The sequence below is a fragment of the Sinocyclocheilus rhinocerous genome, unplaced genomic scaffold, assembly GCF_001515625.1.
Source record: "Sinocyclocheilus rhinocerous isolate Xijiao unplaced genomic scaffold, SAMN03320098_v1.1 scaffold111, whole genome shotgun sequence".
Taxonomy (NCBI): Eukaryota; Metazoa; Chordata; class Actinopteri; order Cypriniformes; family Cyprinidae; genus Sinocyclocheilus; species Sinocyclocheilus rhinocerous.
This window is the reverse complement of record NW_015642811.1, coordinates 2,003,737-2,020,647: the sequence shown is the minus strand read 5'-3', so window position 1 is coordinate 2,020,647 and position 16,911 is coordinate 2,003,737.

Sequence of the window (16,911 nt, the reverse complement as noted above, 5' to 3'; positions counted from 1 at the left end):
TTGATAAAAAGTGACAGTACGGACATTTATAATTACATTATCTTTCAGTAATCTTTTAGATTGTCTTTTTGTTTATTGAAGAATCCTAAAAAAAAAATGGTTCCCACAAAATTATTTAGCAGGGCAACTCTTTTTGATATTTGATGATAATAATTTAAACAAAAAAAATGATTCCTTGAGCACTGAATCATAATGAAGGATCATGTGACACTGAAGTAATGACTGCTGAAAGTTAATATTTTCCATCACAGGAATAAATTACATTTTAAAATGTATTAAAATACAAAATAGTTATTTTAAATTGTAATATTTCACAATACTATCTTTGATCAAATACCTGCAGCCTTGATGAATATAAGAGACTTCCAGCAAAAACTGTAAAACAATCTTACTGATGCCAAACTTTTGAATGGTAGTATATGTTACAAAATACTGTATTATTGTACAAATTTTAGAAATAGATTTCAGAATTTCATCGGATCCTGCTTCATACAATAAGCAGAGTGTTTAATCCCAAGGAATTCATAAAAAATTGAGTCTGAAAAATAAAGAAATAAAAAAAGAAATGAATGTGGATAATTAAAGATACTGTATGCAAGTGTACAGTCTCAAAGTCACCTCAAAGTCTTAGGCCATTAAGATTGAAAACGTTTGTTTAATTGCTGCTGTACATTTTTAAGATAACTCAAAGTAGTGGGGAAAAAAATAACCAGGTGTGCTGAGTGCACCAGACTTTTTCACACTTTTAATTTCCGATTAATCATTTTAAATTGAAACTCTGAAAACTCATGAAATCAAGTGTAAATAATAGAAATGATGGTGTCAAACTAATGAATAGAAAAAAAATTACAGTATACAGAGTAATTTCACAGTAGTGTTCTACATTTATTTTCTTAAAAAATCCAAGTGCAGTAAAATGTCTTAAATTGACCGGAATATTGTGAGCTCACAGCAGGTTAAATGAAGACTAGTGTTTTGTGATTTAGTGGTCAACCAGCCTATTGAAAGCATATTATTCTATTCTTGTTTTTCAGAACTGGTCAATTGCATATGTTTACTTCTGTACATTTCATATTTTTTGGTTTATAGATTTTCCATTATTGGTTTATTGATTATTTATGTGCAGCTCCCATATGCACTTAATTGGTGCCGTTTAACTTTACTTTACACTCTTACTGCTGCTATTAATGTTCAGTGGAAGCAGTTCAGCAGGTAAAGCAATGCAAGGATCACCTAGTACAGTAGTTTTCACTCTCAACTGCTCTGGCAAAGTCTGAAAAGACTGTAGATAATGGCCGGGTTCTTCAGAGATGTATTCACAATCCAATTTGGCGCACGCTAATTCTGTGATTTGACAAATTATTGAAGCATGTCAATTACTGCAACCACTCAACCAAGCACAATCAATTCACATGTGCAAAATATCTGCATATTTTTTTTCTTCTGGCTTCAATGAATTCAATTAAATAACTTTCAGTATTTGGGAAATTTAACATCAGAAAGTAAATCAGTGGCCCCTTGTTACAAAACAAAGTACAAGTTGAATGGGCATTATAGATATGAAAAGCAGCATTTTTCATGAGCCCTGAGTTGTTATTGACAGAAGCCCCATAGTGAGTGTCTGTGTTTGGGTGTGTTTGCCATCTTTATGTGTGTGAACATCTTCCTGTCAGCCCTCTCAGCATTTACCCCGGGGGACCAGTGCATACACACGTCAGCCGGAAAACTGACAGTGAGAGAATGACAGCAGCACTAGAGCAGAAAGACATGCATTAAGTGTCTCTCAAAAAAATAGTGACCATGAATGCTGAACTCTGCCACTTAGCTGTTAGAGAAGGCAGTGTGGAAAGGAGGGGAGAGGAGACATGATGGGACAGTTGGATAGATAGAATGAATCTATCGAAGGCCAGGATAATGGAGGGTTCCCACAGCAATGTGATCGCATCAGTGGAAAGTGTAAATGCTCTCATGAAGTCTCATGTTGAAGTGCAGCGAGTTCAGTCAGTGAAGTATTTGAAGACTGTTTGGAACTGTTTCTGGTGATTCGCTAAAAGAATTAACTCACAAGAGTCATTTGCATGTGAATCAGACTACACTAGTTTCACTGTTTGTTTTGTTTTGTTTTGTTTTAAGTTGCTTGCTTATTATTTTGTGACACACCAGCATTTTTTTTTTTATTATGTATATACTAATATTTTGAATTAGGTCATGTGTACAGTATGTTTTGAATATATACATTTCTAATTTTTATTTAAGTTTAGGTTTTTCATATAATCTTTATTTTATTTTATTTTATTTTGCTTTTTCAGTCACCAAAATGTTTTCTGTTTTTTTTTTAGTTAACAATAGCAACACTGACAGTCTTTTTATCATACAGTTTAGACTCACATTCACAACTTAATATTTAATATTTAATAAAAAAAACTTAACATAATATTCCTTTTGCCATATCACAAATAAAAGTCTTGCTAGTTTGTATTTATTTATTTATTTATTTATTTTATTTTTTATTTTTTTTATTGTGTATGTGTGATTTACTGTCAATGAATAATTAATTGGCAGTCAGTGTATACTCTATTAAATAAAACCTACTTAAAGGGATAGTTCACCCAAAAATGAAAATGTTATGTTTCTCTGCTTACCCCCAGGGCATCCAAGATGTAGGTGACTTTGTTTCTTCAGTAGAACACATATGATGATTTTTAAGTCCAACCGTTGCAGTCTATCAGTCTTATAATGCATGGCAATGGTAACAAAATCTATGAGAGTAAAAAAAACATGCACAGACAAATCCAAATTAAACCCTGCAGCTCGTGACGACACATTGATGTCCTAAGACACGAAACGATCGGTTTGTGTGAGAAACCGAACAGTATTTATATAATTTTTTACCTCTAATACACCAATATGTCCAACTGTCTTTTGGCGCGCGCAGGCATCCGGTGCGTGAGGTGTGTACGCGCTCTGGCGTAGTTTACGTTGTTCGATTTCTGGCACAAACCGATCGTTTGGTGTCTTAGGACATCAATGTGTCGTCACGAGCCGTAGGGTTTAATTTGGATTTGTCTGTGCATGTTTTTTTTTACTCTTATAGATTTTGTTACCATTGCCATGCATTATAAGACTGATAGACTGCAACGGTTGGACTTAAAAATCATCATATGTGTTCTACTGAAGAAACAAAGTCACCTACATCTTGGATGCCCTGGGGGTAAGCAGATAAACATCAAATTTCAATTTTTGGATGAACTATCCCTTTAATTATGTATAGCTTTACAGATGCAGTGGTTTTTTGGTATTTTTACAAATGTAAATTTGTAAGATGATGATAAAGAAAAAATGTACTAGCATAACAAAGAACGCTTTGGTTTCAATCTATTGTCCAGAGTCCATATAATCTCTAAGGATATCATGTCAAACAGGGCGGAAGAGAGTTTGATAGGCCTTGTGTAAGTATACATAAAGGGCGTAAGAAGCCGGGCTTTTGTTAGTGATCCTCTTGAGCTTCAGAGATAAGAGGGGATGGTAATGCTCAAAATCAATAAATAAATAACACAGAGTATGCTTCTTGCACAAAACGACAAAGAGTGCGAGAGTGGTTCATTTTTTTAATGACTCCTCTCAGCTCTCCCGGTCTTAGATGCTGTCTTCAACTGCATTATTTATTAACAGGAGCGCAACATCCAAATCGGGGCTTAAACCTGTTTCTCTCCTCTCCCCCAGAGCCTGACACAGAGCTGCTACCTTGGACAAGTAATTCAGGAGAATGAAAAATATCATTAAGGGTCATACTGATCCCCTTCCAATAATATTTCTCTGTACATCACTCTCATAAAGACGGAGTTTGCCTGTTAGGGGTTGGAGAGTGAGATCACAGGAGCTGTGCATACATTTCTCGAGATAATTAAAAGATGAAGGTAGAGGCCAGAGATGGCATTTCCTGAAGGTATAATCCATCAAATGTGAATGAGTTGTCAAACAGATCAGATGATAGAATGGTGGAGATATAAAGCATAAAAAAGAGGTGGTTTAGTGATTGTGCTGTATTGATTTATTTTATAAAGCCATATATATATATATATATATATATATATATATATATATATATATATATATATACCCTTTGTGTTTGTTCATTGGTGTGAGTTAACAGAATGCTTGTTTAATTGGTCATTTGGTAAGCTCTGCCTCCTTTGGTTAATGTTGCTAACTGAGACAAGCATTATAGAACATCCCATAGGAATGAACTGGAGATTGTGTGAAAAATGCCATCCGTTCATTAGTTATATGACATTGGTTTTATACAATTGTTCAATAAACAAGAAGTTCATATAGTGTTACATTGTGTGACACAAGATCGTCAGATGTGACACAAAATTTTTTATTTTTTGTTCAGTTTCACAAACAAAAATAGTTCCAAAAGAATGGGGGGTAATTTCTCGGCCAAACTTGATGTGTGATAAATTTGTGATTAATTCAATTAAAATTTAAATCGCTTAACAACCCTTATATATAATATACAGTTTTATTTTTATTTGATCTTTTTACCACAAAAAAGGAGACATTATAGTAAACAAGTTTACAAGCTTTTGTTGTTGCTGTTTGATGATAGTGCTTTGTGATTGTCCTTGTTTTGTATTTGAAGTGTTTCCCCTCTAAAAATCTGCACTCTCATCGTACTGATGACCAGCTCAGATTCTGACATATGCTTCCATGTGCGAATAAAGTGATTCAGATTCTTCTGATGTTCAGTAGATAGATTGTGATCGGCTAGATTGTGACCTGCCGCATACAAGAAGATGAGATACTTTTATCTCTGACTGATCGCTGCCTCTCGCTGTTTATTTATCCCACTCTCTTGTGTATCCCTCCCCATACACATTTAGACTAATCCACCTTTTCACCAAAGTTTATTTATTTATTTCTGGGTAAAACATGAATCAAAATGCATGCATCTCCTAGCATAACAATTCAACTTGTCTCTCGTTTTGACATTCCCCACCCCCAACCTGTATTTTTGTCTCTCTCTCTCTCTCTCTCTCTCCAGCCTTCCTCTCCAATCTCAACTCCCTTGCGCTCCTGTATATCAGTTTGTTGGGAAGGCAATAAAGAGATGTGATGGTGGAGGTTGTGCACTCAGTGTTTGATTGGCAGGGCAATGTTCCGGGGGAAGTGCAGGGAATTGATCTGAATATTCAACATGTTAAGCACTAATTCATCTCTTCATAGCTATACGGTGACAGTCTTGGATTACTGATAAAGAGAGAAAAAAAAATGAAATACTTAATTGTGTGAGTAAGAGTTAATTGCAGGCAAAGTGGAGTAGTCCATTAAGGGGGTTCTCTGTCTTTCAATAATTCAGAAAAGGTTAATATATATATATATATATATATATATTTACTCAGAATTTTCAAATGACTGAAGTCAGCCCTCTTAAAACATCCTCTTTAGCCATGACATTAATTGATGAGTGCTTCACTCACCTTGAAGTAAAATATAAAAAACCATTCATTTTGAAATATACTGATTTTTAATGAGAAATAAATAAGTCCATTTCTATAACGTAAATGTGCATTTCCTGAACATTATGTCAGTATGTATGTATATAGCCTATAAGACAAATGTATTACTACTATTGCCTACATAGAACATATCTGAGGTGGTTTTTCCAAAACAACTAAAAAAGATTTTCATTTTCATCTTAACTTGAAGTTTGTGTACTTTTTACAAACTTTGAAAGTAAGTTTGTGCTGTCTTTCTTTAAATTAATTTAAAAGCTAATTGGTTTGATATTTTCTGATTGTTTTAGAGGTGTGAATTTAGCAGAATTAAACCTTTATGATGTCAAATTGAATCAATTCATTACCAGCATTAAAAAAAAAAATCAATCACATGCATTAATGTGTTAATTCTGACAGCCTTATTAGAAGCAGATTAACCAACACCTGGTACCAGTGCCTGCTGCTTTTCTGAAACAAGCAGCGTGCTACTCATGGAAATGACTGAACTTGTAAATGTTTCAGACTGATTTATCTGTAGCTATCAACTAAGCCACACACTCACATACTTGTTGACAGGAGAGGAAGTGAAGGGCAGCACCTTCGATTAACTCAGAAGGCACTGAGCACAGTGTTTAAAACAAGACATATGGTCATCTCAGTCAGCTGTGCGGCTGCCCGAACAGACAGCCATTCCTCCATGTCTCATTGGCTTCGATATTGATGCGTCTAGCAGAGAAAACCTGGAAGGGAGGGGAAGGTGGTGTGATGCGGGAAATATTCCTCCACGGGACATCTAGACACCTCCCAGTGACCTATCCGAGCACAGACACGTGTGTTGTATAGCAGAATATGACGTTGATTTCAGTAAGTAACTAGATTGTATCCATTATAAGGAATATTTGTATTTGTTGTATTTGTATGCATTGAGAAAAGTTTCTTGTCAGATGCTTGTCATTGGATTTTTCAATTTGGAGATTGATGTTCTAGGCTATTCAGTTGTTAAATTCTTGTGTTAAGGATGTCAAAATATGACAAACGTGTTTGGATGCATCTCCAGTCATGCATGTTTCATAACCATAAAGCCATGTCTTTCAGAATAACACATAAAAAGATGAGAACAATTTATTTAAAGAATCATGTTTTTGGTCAATTATTTGTTTTCTTCCTGGTTGAGTTGTTCAGAACATTATGATGTTCCAGTGTTCCGGTCATGTGGATTTTTGAAACATTTAAAGTGTGAAACATGCATCAGGAACACGTATAATTTGTCAAGGCAGCCTAGCCGTAGTTGACAGTGAGGATCACAGTGTTCATCTCTTTGATCCATTTATTCCACCACTGTTATGGATGAGAGAACTGCAGTAATGAAATTGTCTCAGCGCTGCATATTACCCATAATTCCCTAGGCCTTCAGGCGTTGTCTTGCCGAAGCCAGACTGAAAAAACATCACATTTAACACATACAATGTTTTCACAAGGTAATTAGGTAACTGCATAAAATAGCACTCTAGTCTTTGGTTTAGTGGGAAAATAACTGTCAGTATGTTGCTTTTAATCCTGACCTGCATTATATGACTAAAGATGAATACAGTCTATATATACTGTATATAGTGCTATATAACAGCAAACATAACATAATCATGACAGAGTAGAACAACACAAATTGAACCATGTAAAAAAAAAATTATAATAATAATAATCATGTTGAACTTTACCTTCAACTGTAGGCTTACTGAGAAAAATGTAAATATTTAAATAGCTTTTTTTTCTTTTCCTTCTTTTTCTTTTTCTAATGTAGTGTATCATTGGTTAATAGAATATACCTTTCGTCCAACGCTCATATAACTCTGGCTCTCCAAAGTCTCATAATTGAAGACTGAATTGTGTATGTTCATTGTGCACATGTTCATTTATCTGCAAGCACAAGCATGCTGAAGTAATTAGTTTGACTCAGTCTTCATGGTCACTGAGTGTTTGACTGTTGAACTCGACTGGCGCAGTTGAAATGCCAAAGGTCACCTCCCTTCTTTATGCATCCCTGATTACCACCAGCAATTACCTGCCAGACGTGACGTTTCTCCCTGTCTCTCTCCGTCTCTCTAGCTTCTTTTCATTAAGAGTAAACATATCAGGGTCACAGCAGGGTCAGCCTAGGTGTAAATTTCCCTTTTTCCACCAGAGTGCCATTCATTTCATCCATGCTGACTCTGTCCATAATTTAGAAATAATTAGCTCTTCTCGGTGCACTGTGTCTGCAGTTCTCCTCCTCTTCAAATGCACTCTCCCCAGATCAATCACACTAATTGCTTTTAAAGGGACTAATGCTATAAACTGGGCTGCTCTCGTTTTAAACTCTATATCGGGCCCCTCAAGACCATGTCAGCCCGAGCTGATTTGGATTCAGCGCGAGTCATCGGCAGCCATCATCACTGAGAAAGGGCAGGTCAAAAGGTTGTGGCAGCAGAGAATACCTACAAACTAAAACAGGTCGCATCAGAGCCCAATTTGTGCCCAACAAGACAAGGTGCTTGCTGCACTTACAAGGGCAAGGATGCGTTCTTTCATCCGAGATGAAGCTCTTATGGCCAAGAAAGGTCTAGGGGGCGCAGGTCAGCTAGTTTTAGCACAGGCATTTACCTGTTACTGGATTGCAATGGCTTTTGATTTAATGGATGCACAATTTAAATGACTTTTTTCTTTATTTTACTTTTTAGTACTCCACTGAGATGTTTAATATTCATCTTTCTGTATTTTTGTCATTTGAAAAGTTTTAATCTGGCTGTTTACAAATGTTGCCAGTCGGTGCTTGTCTTGTTTTCTGCCATCTGTGCGTGAGAATCAACATCCTGCTATGTGATATTTTGTTTTGTGATTCATGTATAAACATGTCAAACACTTCTCTTTTTTATATGTGTGTTGTTTCAGATTATTTTACAGTGTAAAAAATTGCTCCAAATTAACCAAAACATAATTTAACTGGCTCATAACTAAGCTTCAACAATGCAAAATAATCATAAATTCATATACAGTTGAAGTCAAAAGTTTACATACACCTTGCAGAATCTGCAAAATGTTAACTATTTTACCGAAATAAGAGGGATCATACAAAATGCATGTTATTGTTTATTTAGTACTGACCTGAATAAGATATTAAACATAAAATATGTTTACATTTAGTCCACAGGAGAAAATAATAGTTGAATTTATAAAAATGAACCAGTTCAAAAGAAAACATCTGGACAGAATGAAGATGTGTACATTTTTCTTATTTTGCCTAAATTTAGATTTAAATTTCCATTTAGTACTGCCCTTCAAATGCTACAGAAGATACTTACATGTTTCCCAGTAGACAAAATAAGTTAAATTTACCCTGATCTTAAAATTCAAAAAGTAAATTCAACTGTTATTTCCCTTGTGTACTATATGTAAACATCTTTTATCTGAAATATCTTATTCAGGTCAGTATTAAATAAACAATAACATGCATTTTGTATGATCCCTCTTATTTTGGTAAAATAATTAACATTTTGCAGATTCTGCAAGGTGTATGTAAACTTTTGACTTCAACTGTACACAGTATGTGTCACATCATAAAAGTAGTCCATACAATGAAGTGACCTCAATTTAAATCATTATTCCCTAAAAATCCTCACCTTTAGTGGAATAATTGATATAACTGAATAAATTTGAACTGAACTAATCGTTTATGTCCCATAATTTATCTTTGGCTTCATTATAATGATTTCCTATTTGGGAATATGATCAAAGATTACACATTTGAATTTGTTTGGAGAATTTGGATGTTGAAAATTTAACAACATAACTTCACTCAAATAAACAAAATGACTTTTTGTTCATTTTGCTGAATGAGATTCAAAGATCAAGTAAAATTATCTGATCTCCCCATCACTAATAACCATTTCAACCGGATCATTGAGTTTACACTTACATTTAGCAGACACTTTTATCCTCATTTTCCAAAATGAGGAACATCATAAGCATTTTATCATGAGATCCACAATGTTTGCAATGCCAAGTCCAAGTATATAATAGATTACTACACAGGCTAGAGCAGAAAGGAAATTCAGAGAAGAAGAGAAAGAATTCTAGATCAGATCAATTTGATGAATCTTTCAGACTGGTTTTGTGAACTGGAACAACGAGTCTGAAAATATTTGACTCCTACTGACTCAAATAATTAATTCACAAGTCAGACACATGAACTCTGCAGACTGGATTTTCAGTGAATAACTGCTTTCCTTAACCAGACACAAGGCCACACTACAGTAATGGCTGTTGTGGAGGTTAAAACAACAACTTTAAGTCTAAATCATGTCCTGACACATCCAGGCCCAGTGGGAACCCTCATATTAAACATTAACATAGAGATCTAAGAGGGGGTGGTTTTCTGACAAGCCACAATTCCGAATGTCAAAGCACAGCAGAGAGCAGTTGTACACCACTGCAAGCACACAGACTGGCCTTGGAGGCATCACACTGTGTTCTGTTCACCCCATGCTTGAAACAGTGAAGCAAGAATACAGTTGCTAGCCATCTTATTGTTAGGCCAAGTTACACTACAATGAAATCATGACCATTTCAGACTAGTTTATGTAAATGCAGTAATCTGGAGAGAATAGCTTGTTGTATTTACTTTTGCTTGAGGGAAATATCTGATAGCATTCAGTTGCTCAGCTTGAAGTACACAGCTGCCACGTTTACTCATGAACACTTTTTTTTTAATTCACATGTGACTAATCATAAATTTCACACAATTTCAGAACTTATTTCGTGTTCCACAGAAGAAAGTAAGTCATACAGGTTTGGAGCACCATGAGGGTGAGTAAATGATGCAAAGTAAATGTCATGAGGGTGATTAAATGACACAGTTTTCATTTTTGGGTGAACTAGCCCTTTAAGGAGAAAGAAATCAATATGTTGGAATAAGGATTAGCATTACTATGCACTAGCATCCATCAGTTGTCCTCGCCTTTGGCTCTAAAGTGAGATAAAATAGTAACTTATCCTCTTTTTTTATACTTCAACTAAAACATAGCAGCCTGGATTGGTTAATGAGGAAGTCTCCCAGTGCAAATTAGGCCACCAACTATATATAAATGCGTGTTTGTGTGATCTTGTGCTTGACAGATATGTTTTCCATTTGTCAGAGGTGCAAATTAAATAAGCAACACAATGTTTCCTCTCTGTGTTTTGCACAGCGTCTTGCTAATGGTTACTGGTGTGCAGAGTGAAATCTTTTTTCACATTTGTTAGCATTATTGTCAGGTAAAAAGCAGGAGAATGAATTTAAAAGGTCAAATATGCACATAAATTAGTTTATTGGTAATGATACACTAATTAATTGCAGATACGTGATGCTTGATTTCCCAAGCCTACTGCAGTGGTTTACCTTGCTTGAATTTGAAAAGTGTGAAGTCTCTCTCTCTGAGCCTTTTGTGGTTTAGTAGGCCAGTGAGATGGCGTCCGTCCTTCTGAGGTCACAGCAGGGGAGCCTTTGATGCTCATGTTATCTACAGGGCCTGAACAGGATGAATCTCAGGAGATTCAGTGGATTTTGCCCTTACTGTTTTCCTGCTGTTCCTCCTCGTGGTTTGTAGAGTTTAATTACCTCTCTCCAATTAAGAGTTTTCAGTCGAGTTTGGACCATTTGTCGGCTGTTGTGGTCTATCATGCCAGGTTGTCTGCTCAGACATTTTGGAAATCGGGTGCTATTATCTGTAGTCGCCCAGAGCCTGGCACAGGAGGAGGTTATTGTTATGGCTGTTAGCATTGCCAAGCAAACCATTGAAAAGCAGAATTTTAAAAAGGAGTCGTACAATATGGGCAGCAAAATTTTCTGGAGAGAAAAATGGAAAAACTATCTAGGGATGCTCACATAAATTGTCCAGAAACCATTATTAAGACAATGGGAAGAGGAAGCAGTAATGTGTGCTGAAAGTACGGCATGAGCCATTGCATTTGCAGATAAGGAAAATTACATTTAACATGAACTAACAGCTCTGGCTCCGGTGCAAATTTGTGTCCCTCTCTGTTTCTCTCGGCCTGTCATATAGAAATATGAATCCTACTCTAATGTATTTTTAAATAGATTCCAAACACTCCATAATGTGTCACTCAGTAGCACTAGTCACTGTTTTTAGTGCACGTCTGTATGGCACTCAGGGACCTCTGATCATGGACTGAATTTGAGAAAGAGTCACAGTCGCTTCTTGTTTTGTACCCTGTCTGTTTATTTGGCTTCATTTTGTGTTGATTATGTCAACATCAAAATGTCTGCGGTTGTCACATGAGATCTGTTTTTTTCCCCCTCAGGCTGAATAGTTTAATGAAAAACGACATGACGCATGCATACAATAAACCTGGACTGTGAAAACCCCGGTGAAGGAATAAAATACACACAGTTGTGAACTGCACTCTTCACACTTGGTGTGACAGCAAGTTGAAGGCAGAATTTGTTCTAAAGAATGTAGTACCGCTATGCTAAAAGTCTCTCTCGAATGGCACAATATCGGAATGTACACAACATGCTTTGCCCTTTCAAGTTTCAGTAAACGCTCTGTTAATTGAAATCAATAAGAGGAGGAAAAAACACCTGTGAGGAGGCAAATCAATGCATTTCTTCACTTTTATTATAAGAAGTGAAGCAGAGGCCATTAGGTTTCATTCACTAACCCTATTGATTGCTGGGCCAATAATTTGTTTCGGGCCCAAAGTAAGCTTTTCACCCCATTAAGTTCCACCACGGGTTCTGCGGACTGAGTGAAGCACAGCCTTAATCATCATTACCACCTGCCTAGTCATTTCTGCACACAGTCAGATAAAATCACTCTGATTATGGATTCCTCAGTTCTCTGCGTCTGCTTATGCCCCCTATTTGCATAATTGTCAGATGGACAACATAGCATGAGGCTGAAGGTGGAATTATGGGAGACAAAACAGAGGAAGAGTGATATCTATCTATCTATCTATCTATCTATCTATCTATCTATCTAATCAAGTCACTGATTCCTTCTCAGTCAGTCTACATCCTCACACCAGGCAACTTCTTTAGAAAGATTCACAGATTTATACTGATCTTAGAGACTTCAAGATGAATCTCCGGCCTTTGGAAGAAATCAATGATTCGGCCGGGACGTATCTGTCAACAGTCATTGATCTAACCGTACACATTGTTGAGAAGTGAAGGTTCAATCAGCTGTTTAGCTACATAGTGCCTGTCTGTCAGTCATAGTGTCAACACTGCAGTCAGATGCAAATGCTTCACCACCAGAGGAACATCATTTTTCAGCCTCATCAACTAGATTATAGGCAAAATAAGAAAAAGAAAAGAAAAGAAAAACCTGCACGACTGAAAGATGTCATTAAAATGATATAATAGAACTGTCTCGTATAAATAAAAAGCAAATCACTTTTAATATGAGCATCTTTAGAAAAATATATGACTGCAAATTGTTTGAAGTTCATACAATACTGATTTCATGGAATTCATAGGTTGATTTTATTTGTAATAAATGATAATATGTTCAACAACGTCACATGTACTGTATTTAACGTAGTTAATACTTTTACCTAATTTAGCATTAATAAGGTTTCATTCTGTTCTGTGTGATTTCTAACAAAATGTTCACAGCACATACGCACACAAATCAGTAAAAAAGTGAAATGAGTAAATTTTACACTGCAACATTGATGCTGTTTCACTTATACTACATACTTTTATGATAATTACCTCACCTTTATTAGTCCTGGATTTCAATAAAAATACATTTGCTTTTTAAAAAGGTCTTTCTTGGGCAAAGTTACTGATAACTATTCTGTCACTTTGAGTTCTGACAAGTTCTCAAAGTTATATGTTTCAAAAGTTTTGGATGCTGTCAATACTTTGCTATTGTACATTTAAACTGCCAAAACAAGAATATAACTTATTAAAAAATAAATAAATAAAAAAACACATATGCCCTTGCAACCAAAAAGTACAGAAAATGTGATCATTTTCCTCTAATTTCCTTTTATAAACCATTACAGTTGTTAACTTATGTCAAACACGTATGTACACACGTCTCCTTTGCATATCTTCTCATCTGTTATTATTTAAAACAATGTTTTAATCTTTGTCAGCTTAATCATTGGCATGGCAAGTCACATTATGGTAGAGAATGAAAGCATGTTGAAGATTATGTTTCAGATTAGAATCCGAGTGAGGAATCTCAAATAAGACGAAAGCTGAAAGCAGCGTTTTCATTGTCAACTTGAGAGAGATGGCTATCCACTGGATAAATGTTTGGGCTCTGGGGTTCTGATGTGACCGTCTTCACAAACAACTGATACAAGCTGTTAGTATTCCTAAACGGCTCTTCAGAGCTCAGCTTTTAGCAGTGTGCCCTTCTTTTACCAGAAAAATGGTGAGGAACTACAAAGTAAAAGTCTTCAAAATGTCACCTTTTGTGTTTATTAAAAAAAAAAAGAAAGAAAGAAAATAAAAAAAAGACATACAGGTTTAGAATGACATGAAGTTGATGGAATCTTCATTATTTTGAACTATGCAGTTAAGATACTGAATGGAAATTAGACATTTCACAATGTATGGCATTTAGTTCAGCTGCGGCTCTCTGGGAATGCTGTGGGTCAATTCAACGCTTAACTGTGGTCAAAAAAATCTGTTATGAATTCAGGAAGTTCCCTCAGGTCAAGTGTTTGTTCTTCAGCATGGGACAACATTATGACTTCATCTGGGAGAGAGAGAGAGACGGATTGGACAGAAAGGTCACATGTTAGAGCTTCAGAAATACAGAAATTAGGAGAGGCTGGGGGGGAAAAAAGCTTTTTTTGCAGCTTCATCTATGTAAAAATAATAAAGAGTTTGCATGCAGAGTTTAAAAGCTGTTTGAGAAGTAGTGCTGCAGGTGACTTTCCATATTATGACCAGACAAGATGATGTAAAGAAAGGAAAGATAGCGCACTGAATAAATAAAATGATTATGGCAGTCCTTAAATTATTTATGTCTGTGCCTCTTTGAGGGGACAATACTTAGTAAGATTTTCTTCTAGTAAGATCTGCAAGAGTGTAGTGAAGTTACATAGCAGAAGTTTGTGCTGAATTCTGTTGCATTGTATAACCTACATATAAAACATTTAAAAAGCCATCTATAAACTTGAATCTCTCTTTATATTAATAGCGTAATAAGTGGAGTTGTGTGCAAACCTTGTAAAAATGAGTGCAATTGGTTTCAAAGTGAACCCATTGTACTCTGTTATTTGCATTGTTTACATTTAAATTGCATTTCTAACCTGGCAGCCATGGTATTGTATTAATCCGGATGCAGTTATTATATGTCACACATAATGATGTGCAAATCTGATGCTTATACTAATTGGGCCAGCTGCTAAGCAGCAAAAGGCTACAACCCAAAGAGACAGAAAGAGGATTAAAGATTCAAGAAGCCCCTCTTTATTTACACCTCCTGTGAGTTGATTGTATTTGCAGATTCACAGTTAAACTCTAATATTTGGATTCTGCTTTTGTCCATCTGGATTTATTAAAGAATAGTCATTGATTAAATATGAACACTGTTCTTTTTTTCTCACCTTCATCTGGACTGTGTATGTGTGAGTAAGTGTCTGTATGTGTCTATTCAGCTCTCTTTGTTAAATCAAGCAGAAGTGGACGGGCGTTTTGAAGGCCCTCGACTGACCCTGTGCGTAGACACGATTTGGGAATCCAAACTCCCTGCAGAGGCTTGTGACATTTGGAATACAAACGTCTGAGTTTCTAGCAGAATGCCTGTCTGATCCGGCTCTGTCTGACCGTGACAGGACTGGCTCTTCTGGGAATGTGTGAACTTTGTCATTACCTGAGCTACTTAATTACTACAAGAACTTCCTAATGTCAGATATTTGGTTGATGAAATATTATAAATGTAACAATGTACAGCATAACACTTTAAAATAGGGTGGTATATGGTTACACTGTAAGAAAAAAATATCCAAGGAAAAAAATGGAAAAGGTAATGGTAATTTTCTGCTAAGACAATTTTACGGACATTTACTTTAACCCTAAAATGCAACACAATGCAATGCGTAATTTAAAATACAAGTACAAAAAATCATTAATGAATAATAATTTTACTACATTTATTAAACTTGGTTAATGTTAATTATTATGGTTGTAATACATTAGAGTGATTAATCAGCATATTGTGTAATTTATTCAATTGTTTTATTTTTTTTAATGAAATGACAGCCCTAATTTTTAGAGACATACTTGGCATTTGGATTCAAAGGATGCTGGGAAAGATAACTGTTGAACTGTTGCCAGTAAATAGAGTAATAGCATGTGTCAACATGTATGTTGTATATTCAGGATACTGAATAATTCAAATAAAATGACTTGGCTCAGTGATTATTCTGAATGTTATAAGCTTCTGCGGCTCAGACGCCAAATAGTGAGATATTTCCTCTGTAGATTTTTTAATGCTTTTGCTGCTTAAAAGCTCTGGCATTTTCTACAGGACAAATGGCTTACTGAGTTTATTCCTGAGAGCACACAGTCTCCCAGGAAACTGTTGCAGCCTTTTTACTGACCATCACAAAGGACATTCCCTGACCAAGAGCATCCAGGCACGGCATTTGAGCAGAACTTGTACTTTGTGACATTCATTTTTCTATTTGCATATGCTGTTATTTTGTGCTGTGAGTAGGCAATGGTGGATGAAAAGTATTTACTTTTGATTGCACTTGTAGTTCACCCCTCAAATAATTAGCATTTATTTATTTACACTTGAGTTTACTTGTTGCTGCTGCTTTTTAATGTGTTTATGTGTATGTGTACATCTGTGCATGTGTTTGTATGTGTATGTGCAATGTGTGAATGATGACTGTGTGCTTGAAAAAGCTGTTAAAGACACAGCATAACCATAGAGCTTGTGTGGATCAGCATGTGTGTGATCCACAAGTGCAAACAGAACCAGTGGGGAAAAACAATGTCCAAACAAGCAGTGCCTGCTTGAACCACCGCACCACAAAAAGCCACAACACAACACACAATGAAGCAGCCAGCAGCGCATCAGCATGAACCGCCAATAACATGCAGATTCATTGGGATGAATCCAAGAATGTCCATTTTATTGTTATGTAGTTTGAGAGAAAAAGAAAATCATCAAAAAGAAACAAAGCATAAACAATCAGCTCCAGTGTGAAGCAGCAGCGGTTAATGAGCAAACTTCATGCATCCATGCTAAGAGGTGCTAATAAAGTCCAAGACCACTGAGAAAAAGAGCCAGCAAAGCATAAACATAAACCGTTAACATTATAATGATAACACATTCATTGCAAATGCTCTGTTGTCAAGAAAAACAACTACCCTACCCTATATATATATATATATATATAT